Genomic DNA, 11,452 nt, shown 5'->3' with positions numbered 1-11,452 from the left:
AAGAAAACTGATTTGTAGGCGTAAAACAGAATAAATATTTTAGGATCAGATAGGTAAGGAAAGTAAAGTTAGGACTTCTGAGCTTTATTCTGGTCATGATATACCTCTATGACTGGTTGAGATATAACTTTAAAGCGTAGCTAGTAATCGCTATCACAATTTAATTTTTTTTACATAATATTTCTCGAGTAAGAAACACATGAATAAGCAAGCGTGCAGCACATAATTACACTGGTATCCTATTTTATGTATAGGCCTAAAATAATTATAATTTGCACTAAGATAAAATAGTTCATTTATATGGGATTAATTTCTTCCATAGTTACCTACTAATAGGTAGTTTTGAGTTTAGAATCTTCTCTTAATTTTCTTGTTACTATTTTTATAGGCGTCTCTTTTCCTTTGGTAAGTTTTCATACGTTTCAGGAATAATTTACTACCGAGGGATTTGTATTCTTCAGATTCAGGGTCAAATAAAAATTGTTTGTAATATTGAATTTCCGCTAAGGGATGATGTTTGCCTTCATATTTGACACATTGGGGATTTTTTTCGAGGTTATAGCAAATTTAGGGGGCTCTGCATATATCGAGGAGTAATAAGTCTGTTTGAGTAGGTCCCTTGGAATAGAAATACTTGATATTGAGGTTCTTTTGTAGGCGTCTTATCAATAATTGTAAACATCCAAGTTGTTTCGCGCTTCTTCTCCTATATTTTTTTTGACCTCCCCTCTAGCCGGACGATACTTGGGGGAATTTGCAAGTGCTAAACCATACTTATAAGTGTGGGGTGCATACCCTTTAAGGTTGTAGGTTATATCCCATTCTTTCTCATATATTTGATTTCCTTCTTCGTCCACAACTAACATAGCTGCCGAATATATAATGTTTCCTTTGCGTTCATTATGCTAATGAATTCAGTATCAATTATCGCCCTTTGAGTAGTTTTTGATTCCATTATCATAATCTGATAATGCTAAAAGTTAGGACCTGGGTAAATTTTTTCATATAAAATACGAGGGGACCGCCAAAACCCAGCAAATTAAAAGTTACATGGGCGTCGAGTTCATCCCCAGGCTTCCCACAAAACTTGGTCCATCTATTTAGATTTGATTACATAACTTAATACTGAGTAGGGGATCATTTCCATAGTTCATTTGTAGAATATAAGTTGAATTCCATGGAGAAGTATGAATTCAAAGTATGAATATCACCGATTCACATTAGAATAGATGATATTGACTTTAAAAACACGACCTCCCCTCTCCATAATATAAGTTCCGTTGTTGATCTCAATAACTGGGTAAATTATAGGTTATCAATCTGTTTAAATCGCATTTATAGGGGCACAGTCGATTTTTGTAAGGTAGCTACCTAGTAGGCAGAATGTGCCACACAGGACCTAAAAACACTATTTGTCACCATCGGTCAACCACGAGCTTCTCACCTTGGGCCTTTCTCCCTGATCGCCAACGTTTTGACATCACTCGTATTTTTTTTTTTCATTAATATTGACTTGGTTAACTTTACTTGCACACTGTTAAATTTATTATGGTGGATCACAAAATGATTTTCATAAGGGATTTGAAATTTGTCTTTACATTAATTAGGGATATTTCCATCTGTCAGGTTTTTTAACAGTTCCGCCTAACTGTGTTGTTATTTTCTCCTCTGTTTCTTGCGGTTTTTTGTTTTTAGGTTTTTATATCGAAATAAGTTCAAAATTTTTTGTATTGTTTTTTCAAAAATTCTTCCCCTTTTAATTTCTAAAACAAAATGTCCTTCAGATAATTTAATTCTGGGATTATATGAGCCTTTGAACAAATTCTTATGATGCGATCAACTAAAGATATAACTACTCCTCTTTTTACACAAAGAGGGTGGTTGGAAGAGAAATGCAAATACCTATCATTATGTGTAGGTTTTCTATAAATTGAATATTCAAGGCTGGGAGATTTGTTGAAGATTAAGACGTCAAAAAAAGGCAGTTTATGATTATCTTCTAGTTCCAAGGTGAACTGAAGGTTGGAATCGAAACTATTAAGATGAAGTAAAAAAGCGTTAAGTTCTATCTCTCCGTGATTCCAGACAGAGATCACATCATTGACAAACCGGCCCCAGAAGCGGTGTTTCAGAGGAAAAGTATTTAAAGCGGAGGTTTCAATAAATTCCGTGTAAATTAATGCACTTTTTACATGGAATTTATTGAAACCTCCGCTTTGAATACTTTTCCTCTGAAACACCGCTTCTGGGGCCGGTTTGTCGATGATGTGATCTCTGTCTGGAATCACGGAGAGATAGAACTTAACGCTTTTTTACTTCATCTTAATAGTTTCGATTCCAACCTTCAGTTCACCTTGGAACTTTTGTTTTGCAATGGATATCCCATCAAGTTACTGGAACCCATCATAGAAAAAAGACAAAAAAAGCAGAAAAAGATTTATCATCTCCACAACCTCCAACGGATATCATCCCTTTAGTGGGCGATAAGAAAGTTTTTACTGTTTTGCCCTATTTTCGCAAATTAGGTGACAAATTGCAAAGAATACTTAAAAAACATAACTTAAATGTTACCTTCAAAAATTCTAATAAAATCCAGAACTATTTTAACAGTGGTAAAGATAAAACGAGCCCTAATTTGGGCAGTGGGGTTTATAGGGTTCCATGCTCTTGTGGCTGTTTCTATGTTGGAAGAACCCATAAGCAATTTGGGGAGAGATTGTTGGAACACAGGTCCTCACTCAACAAAGGTATGAAGCTATGCAAAAGCCTCGACAATTTTAGTTCCGCCATGAGTCAGTATGTGTATGACAACTTACACCATGTTAGTTTATTTTATAACACCCCGAGGAGGGCCCCTGTTAAAGGCATCATTTAAGTTTTCCGGGCGGCAGTTGAGATAAAAAAAGTACATGCACTGAAAAGTTGCTCTCAATAAAGACTCGGGAGACACTAATTTAAGCCCCATTTATAATGAACTAATAAATTCTGATCGTTTTTACATAAATATTAAAAAAAATTACATCTTGCAACCTAACATAATCTATGATGATGTTTAACACGGAAAGCGTTTAGCTTTTAAAAATGCTCTGCATAAATTAAAAAATTGAATTCCCATTCAGTACTGTATTTTTTCATTCAGTTACCCTCTCACCGTTACATGGAGAGGGTTTTCAAATTTTAGTTGCGTTTCGTTTCAAGGTTCGAAATTTCTTTTTATAGTATCCATGGAGTTTTATTAGTAATTCCGATATTATTATCCTGCACTGAGGACGGTCAAGCGGAGGTCTTGACCGAAATATTTGCATTTTAGTTCATATGTTTCACTGGCTTGTATAATCCTCGTTTTTCTCTTCTTTTATTATTTGTTTCGTTGTATCATGATGATCCAGTGTTGCTATAAAAATTATTTACAACAATATGCCGGGGCGATTATGACCTATTCTTGTATGAATTGGTGATATTGGACCAAAAAAAACACGAAAATTTCATTAGAAAGCAAAAATTTTACAGACTTTTAGTTTTCAAATAATTTTTACAAAGTCTACTCATCTTCGATTAAGATCCGCACTCGGAACTAACATGGAGCGATAGGGTTGATTTTCAATCATTGAACCACATTTTAAAAGACCATAAAAACCAAGGTTTTTTCCTTAGTAACATGATCTCTAGAGTTCGACATTATTTACAATGTAACTTCTCGTCACCAGATTTTCAAAATATTTCTAAAATATCTCAAAGTTCTTACCTTCAAAACTTTTTTATGGCTCGAGCTCGTTTATCAAAAAAGTGTTTAAAATTAAAATATGAAAAATTTCAAAATTCCAAGCGTGTCGTCCTAAGATTTTGTCCCGGCACGGCCATTGAGAACCATCTTCGAAAGTTCTTACACCGGAAGAAATCAATGTCTTGTCTAAGGGACCAAAATTTTGCTTGCCTCATCCACGAGTAAATTTCTCAGAGATAGTATCCAGTGTGGAGGCGGGTATTTTTGGCCTAAGAGGTATTGTGGAAAATCCCGATTTACTTCGAGGGGAGGTTGTTAAGAATCTTCTTAACTTCACTCCTTATTCCTCAAATTCAGAAACTCGGGAAACACAAATTCTGGTAAATTTAAAAAGAGACCCAGACATCATTATCACCAGGGCTGACAAAGGGAATAAAATTGTTATCCTTGATAAAATTTCATATAATAAAAAAGTTACTGATATTTTATCCGACACCCACACTTATAAACGTATAGAGTCAGATCCCACCGACAAATTCACCCGTGAAGTACGAAAAGAGTTGGGAATTTTACAAAAAGAAAGACTCGTTACTCCACAAATGTACAAAATGTTTTACCCTAAAGGGTGCTCCGCTCCTAAATTCTATGGTCTCCCAAAAATTCACAAAGATGGAGTTCCTCTGCGCCCAATTGTGGCCTCTTATAGTTCGCCAGCTTCCAGACTGGGAAAATGGTTAGCCACAATTTTTCGTCCTCTTGTGTCGACGCAAGCATTTTACATTAAAAATTCAGTACTCCTCGTGGATAAACTAAAAAACCTTGATATAAAAAAAGACACAAATTTTGGCCAGTTTTGATACCATTTCGATGTATACATCATGTGATATAAAAAAATGTGAATTTGCTCTTCAAAAGAAACTACAAGATAATATTGACCGGATGGATTACAAAACATTAGATATTGAAACTATTATGCGACTTGTTCGTCTTTGCAATAGATATTCCTTATATTTTCGGTACAACAATCAATTTTTCACCCAAACAAATGGGCTCTCCTCCAATGGATATCATCCCTTTAGTGGGTGATGAGAAAGTTTTAACTGTTTTGCCCTATTTTCGTAAATTAGGTGACAAATTGCAAAGAACACTTAAACAACATAACTTAAATGTTACCTTGAAAAATTCTAATAAAATCTAGAACTATTTTAACAGTGGTAAAGATAAAACGAGCCCTATTTTGGGCAGTGGTGTTTATAGGGTTCCATGTTCTTGCGGCTGTTTCTATGTTGGAAGAACCCATAAGCAATTGGGGGAGAGATTGTTGAAACACAGGTCCTCAATCGACAAAGCTATGCCAAAGGCCTGAGACTTTTGATTCCGCCTTGGCTCAGCATGTGTATGACAACCCGCACCATTTCGTTTTATTCGATAACACCTCCATTATTGCCCCTGTTGAAGGTCTCATCCAAGTTTTCAGGGAGGCAGTGGAGATAAAAAAGTACATGCACCGAAAGGTTGCTCTCAATAGAGACACGGGAGAAACCTATTTAAGCCCCATTTATAATGATTTAATAAATTCTGATCGTTTTTACTTAAATATTAAAAAAAATCACATTTTGCAACCTAACCTAATCTCTGATGATGTTTTACCCGGAAAGCGTTTAGCTTTTAAAAATGCTCTGTATAAATTAAAAAATTGAATTCCCATTCAGTACTGTATTTTTTCATTCAGTTACCCTCTCACCGTTACATGGAGAGGGTTTTCAAATTTTAGTTGCGTTTCGTTTCAAGGTTTGAAATTTCTTTTTATAGTATCCATGGAGTTTTATTAGTAATTTTGATGTTATTATCCTGCACTGAGGACGGTCAAGCGGAGGTCTTGACCGAAATATTTGCATTTTAGTTCATATGTTTCACTGGCTTGTATAATCCTCGTTTTTCTCTTTTTTTATTATTGTTTCGTTTTGATATATATAAATATATATATATATATATATATATATATATATATATATATATATATATATATATATATATATATATATATATATATATATATATATATATATATATATATATATATATATATATATATATATATATATATATATATATATATATATATATATATATATATATATATATATATATATATATATATATATATATATATATATATATATATATATATATATATATATATATATATATATATATATATATATATATATATATATATATATATATATCTTTTTTTATATATATATCTTATATATATATCTATATATATATGTATATATATATATATATATATATATATATATATATATATATATATATATATATATATATATATATATATATATATATATATATATATATATATATATATATATATATATATATATATATATATATATATATATATATATATATATATATATATATATATATATATATATATATATATATATATATATATATATATATATTTATTTAAAACGCATAGTAATTTATTACGCATTACGCATAGTAAAAATTGCGCATAGTAATTTACGTACGTAAAGTTGTTCAAGTACGTAGTGCAAAATCTCTGTTTTCTATGTTATATAGTATGTATTATATTATAATAAGTGCATTAATAAATCTCATCCAGCAATACAAAAGTAAAATAAATATATTTTTGATTATTTGAATAACTCACAATAAATCAAAAGCAATTTACTTTCAATTTCAAAATCTTTTTTTGTTCAGTTTGATGGTAACGCATGACCCTTTCAAATGCGTGGCCTGATATGGCCCAATCGCCTTTTATCCGGCCTTGATGAGCACTTAAAAGGAAGAAAATAAATTAATAGATAATTCTTAAAAAAAAGTGGACGATGGGTGGAATACGCACGTCGGAGAAAAAACAAGGAAAAACGGAAAAAGGCCCAATAATATTTGATGTAATAAACTACAGATAGTTCAAACCAGAGACTCGTATAAAATTTTATAAAGTGGGGATTTACATATGATAACATAGATTGTATTGACATTCATTGAATATTAAGCTAAATAAACTAGTTGAAAATTAACCACAACCCATAGTAACCGATGGTTTAATAATTTGTTTGGAAAAAAGTGGCTAATGAGATACATGTGCGCCCATAGACTAAATTTTAGGGGGGGGGGGGCTTGCCTGGGCTAATCCGCACTTCTAGTGCTGTGTAATTGAAATATAAAGACAAAAGATCATAGGCAGCGCTATAGCGCTGCCTAAGTAAAGAGCGATATGGACACAATGTATTGTTCTGTTTAGACCAGGTCACTTCTTATAGAAAGAAATGTCATAGGAACTTCAAAACAGCTCATGGAGGGCAACCCGCTCCACCTCCCCCACGTCAATAACTTCCCCAAACACATCGAAGCAAAATTTTGGGATGGTCAATTCGTTCAGTGTAGTTTTAAAGTCCGCAAATTCTAACTTTGAGAATGACAACCCCTCCCCCACAACCCTCAGAGCGAGGGTTGTAAGTTATGCCCTGTGGGGATATAAGGTTTTTTAAAGAAAGGGTGGTCGTATAAACCTCAAAGGTGGTTCATTTGATTGGTAATAAAAGTTCTACGGGCCTTTTTAACAGTCAAAAGTGATTGGAGGTCATGCAGCATACACCAATCATTTCCCCAAACACATTTAATAATGATTTTTGAGATAGCCATTTTGTTCATTGTAGTGGAAAGGTCCAGAAATTATGTCTTTGAAGATAACTCCCCCCCATATAGCCCTCCGATCCGGGGGTGTAAGTTACGCCTTGGGGGCATATAAGGTTTTTATAGAAATGGTGGTCGTATAAACTTCAAAGAGGCCTCATTAGATTCGCAATCAGAAGTTATAGTGCTCTTTTTAAGAGTCAAAGCGATCAGAAGGCAAATAGCCCCCCCCCCCACACACGTCGTATTTTCCAGACACGCATCTGATAGAAATTTTAAGATGGCTATTTGTTGTCGTAGAAACTTTGGAAAGGGCTCAGTCGTTTGGTAGTTGAATTGGCTAGCGCCTTCTTTAATAGTCAAAAGTGATTGGAGGGCAACCACCCACCCACGCCCATCAAATAAGATAGATCGATAGTTATTCAAAAGTCCGGAAAAATTCAAAAATAAAAATAAGATAGTTATTTTGTTTGACGTAGTTTAAAAGTCCGGAAATTATGTCTTTGAGGATGAGAACCCCCTCACAGTCCTCAGGACAATGGTTGTAAGGTATGCCCCAAGGGCATTTAAGGTTTTTATGGAAACAGTATTCGTATAAACTTCGGAGGGGGCTCATTGGATTGTAAATCGGAAGATAAAGAGTCAAATTTATCGGAGGGCAGCTATACCCGCCCCCACCACGGTTTTTTACCCCCCATGCAGCTGATAGAAATTTTAAGATTGTCATTTCTTCAAAAATAGTCCAAAGATCTCATAACACAGCCTTTGGTGTCGGCACAACCCCCCAAAGTATGGGGTAAGGGTTTTAAGTTATGCTCCGGGGGAATGTAAGGTTCTTATGAAGAGGTGGTCATGTGAACTTTAGAGGAGGCTCATTTGATTGGAAATGCGTACTTCTAGTTCCATTTTAAGAGTCAAGCGTGATGGAGAGGAAATAGCCTCCCCCCTCTCCCTGATATCCTCTTTTCCTCAAACACATTCGATCGAAATTTTGAGACAGCCATTTTGTAGCCGATAGTCCAAAGAGAATATAACAATGTCTTCAGTAATCAAATATATGAGAATCTATGAGAATGTGTGAAAAACAAACTATGAGCATGTGAACTTTCAAAAAGGTGACAAAGCAATATCTCAAGAACAACTTGTGTTATTTAGACCTTTAAGAGTAACTTGTGGGGGATTTTGAATTAGCCAGAAGGCACTATGTGCATACTTTTAGTAATACAACTACAGTTACTGTAACTAATGAAGCTTAGAGTTTTAAGGTGAAGCTTCTAGGAAATGTTTAGGGGGCGTTCCAATTAAAGGAAAAAACTGTATACATGCAGGTTTTTAAAATAGGCATATAAGCATTATCATAGGCAGCACCACTCTATAATAGCTGGAAATATCATTAAAACAATTAAAGAAGCAAATTCGATTCAAAATTAAGAGTTCTAGGTTCCTTTCTAAGAGTAAAAAGAGATTGGAGGGCAATCAGCCGTCTGTCAAGCCGATTTATTTCCGAAACACATCTAGTCAAAATTTTGAGACAACTGTTTTGTTCAGCATTGTAGAACGGTCTTTAGAGATATTGGGCATGTCAAACCCCTACAATTATGCCAAACTATGGATTCATATTAAAAAAAACGAAAAGATATAAAATATTATTTTTTTTCATGAGAATCACTATGTCAATAAAAAACGAACAGAAATTCATTTAAAAAAAAACTTTTTCCACAAAACAAGTTTTTCAAAGAAAAATAAAGAGCTCCATTAGGCCAAAAATGGGCAGAAATGAAGTCAAGTAATCATCCGAGCGTAAAACTACCACAAATCACTATCAATACAAAAAATGAAACTCAAAATGTACAGAAATTAGAATAAATAACCGAGTCAAACTCGAAACGAGCAAAAATTAACATTAGTAGGTCTGATAACCCCCATGCCTTCTCAAGACCAGAATATAATTTGCGCTTTACTGAAAACAACAGATGTTCAAATGTTTTCACTTTTTTTACTTAAATAAGTAAAAAACTTTTTATTCACTTTTTTACCCATTTTTGATTTAAGGAATAAATATCAGTATAGGTAAAGTAAACTGACAATCCGCGGTCTTTTTTTTCTTCAGTAAAGCCTAATTTATGTTCTGTTCCTGAAAAGGTATTGGGGTTGTCAGTTATAGCAGTGCATAGTTTGACTTGTTTTGAATCTGACTCGACAGTTCATTCTGTTTGATATTTCCTTTGAATCTCACTACTTCGCTATCAGGTATTTGTAATTGTTCTACGTTAGAAAAGTTACACGCCTTTATTTCATCCTATTTTTGAACCAATAGAGCACTTTATTTTCATATGCATAGTTAATTTGTAGAAAGTTTTTTAAATTAATACAAATATATGACCCCGACATACAGCCCGGGGGGGGGGGGGGGCGACCCACCTTGCCCCCTTATGGGCGCCCATGATTAAATATTTTTCATTTAAAGATGGTTCAGGAATGACAACTATTATATAGAATTAATTTTATAGTAAAAGTTTATTGCTTTTTGGGTTTTTTTATTTAGATTTTTGGGTATTTTGAAAAAAATGTTTATAATAAATGGTGAAAACTTAATTAAGAAATTTAGCTTAACTAACTTCACTATTTCCAACAGTAGGCTTTACAAAAAGTGTGAATCAATCCCACCTCCTAGGGTCATAATGAGAGAAAGGTTGAGATGGCTAGGGCCCGTTTTGCGGATGAAGGATGACAAATTGTCAAAGATTGTCCTTTTCGGCCAACGGTCTAGGGCTGAACGAAAAGCGGGACTTCCTCGATGGGGGCGGGATTATGTCGTAAGGAAATATTTAAGGGAAATAAAAACTTTCTGGGAGGGTATAAAGAGGGAGGCTTTGAATACATTTGGATGGAGGATGATCGTGCGTAACCGTGTTGGCCTCGGTTGGCTTGGTGCTGCCGTGAGCTGTTAGTACTAGTAGTATTATCATTATCTTGTTAACTAGTGACAAAAGTTCAGAGGCTTTATTTGGTTTAGATGTTGCTAAACCTATACTCCTCTTGTCTTTTCCTTTTCTTTTTTACTAACATCACTTATAAATGGACTTAACTTGTGCATTAAGTTTCTGGAAGCCTGACAAAGTTACTGCTTACTTTTCAATTCATTTATTATCAATCTCTAACGATCGATTAATGGTGGGATAGTGTTTCCCCTTTGATTGGATTTTGAAATTCGAGACAGTTTTTACCGTTTTGGAAATTCTATTCTAGATTTGGTTTACGAATGCTCTCTGAACGAAAAGGCGAGCATTAAAATTTAAAAGGATGGTGAAATATTTGGCGTACAATCAATTTGATTAAATATAGCTTTTAATTCCTCAGGAGCTTTCAGCCCCTTTTTGATTTTTTTTTTTGCATTAAAAAAGAAATTCCGCAACAAAGTAAACAGAAAAAATAGCTTTTTTATTTTATATAGACTACGCCAGGGTTGGTGTGCTTGTACCTCGACGCCTTTAATTGTGACCTTTATTCAACTAACTTAACCTATCTAACTCATCACGAGGCTGAGTTCTACCCCAATCTATGTTGAATGGGGCTATATTAAATAAGGTTGAGTTTAACGAGTTGAATTAATACGAGCGCGGAGTTAAGGGAGGTTGAGATGACACTTTACTTTTGGTCATGAATATGGAGGAAAAAACGATGATTATTCAAAAATATGTCAGTTTAAGTGCTGAGATGGGGATTTACAAAAGAAATATATAGTTCAGCAATATCCTTTTCAAATATATCTATTTGTTTTTGGGCTACACTAATTAATGTATACCGAAAAACTATATATGTAGACATTGAAAACTTTTGAAATAATAATGCAGATTCTAGCGAAATTCTGTAAATACGGCATGGACGAGCAGGGCTGTCAAGATGAAGATGATGGGATATATTTCCCAGGTGCGACCCTTAATAGGGACCAGTGCGATATCTTTAATGCGGAAATTACGTTAAATTAATTTTTGACAATTAGAAAGGTTAAAGCTGACTCACTAGGAAATTTTG

This window comes from Artemia sp. Qi Xiang Cuo, unplaced genomic scaffold (assembly GCF_049724085.1).
Source record: "Artemia sp. Qi Xiang Cuo unplaced genomic scaffold, ASM4972408v1 HiC_scaffold_22, whole genome shotgun sequence".
Lineage (NCBI taxonomy): Eukaryota > Metazoa > Arthropoda > Branchiopoda > Anostraca > Artemiidae > Artemia > Artemia sp. Qi Xiang Cuo.
Note: the sequence above shows the minus strand (reverse complement) of the source record.